General features: G+C 71.3%; 1 protein-coding gene across 15 annotated transcripts in view; it reads left to right on the top strand.

Moving 5' to 3' along the window:
* Positions 1 to 321, top strand: part of GRIN1 (glutamate ionotropic receptor NMDA type subunit 1) — a 68,638-nt gene that overhangs the window by 622 nt on the left and 67,695 nt on the right. The gene's annotated exons all lie outside the window — the stretch shown is intronic.

Here is a 321-nt window from a genome sequence, read left to right as displayed (position 1 = left end):
CCCCCCCCCCTTTTTTAATGATACGCCGCCCCCCCCGATCGCCCCCCCTCCCCCCCCCCCTCCAGCCATCTCCCCTGCAGCCCCCCTCCCTCCAGCCATCTCCCCTGCAGCCCCCATCCTCTCCCCTCTCCAGTCATCTCCCCTGCAGCCACTGTCCGCTCCCCACTCCAGCCATCTCCCCCCGCAGCCCACCTCCCTCCAGCCATCTCCCTCTGCAGCTCCCATCCGCTCCCCCCTCCAACCATCTCCTCCTGCAGCCCCCCGTCCGCTCCCCCCTCCAGCCATCTCCCCCCGCAGCCCACCTCCCTCCAGCCATCTCCC

This window comes from Trachemys scripta, chromosome 17 (assembly GCF_013100865.1).
Source record: "Trachemys scripta elegans isolate TJP31775 chromosome 17, CAS_Tse_1.0, whole genome shotgun sequence".
NCBI classification, from domain to species: Eukaryota; Metazoa; Chordata; order Testudines; family Emydidae; genus Trachemys; species Trachemys scripta.
Note: the sequence above shows the minus strand (reverse complement) of the source record. Positions and strands in the feature narration are given on the sequence as shown.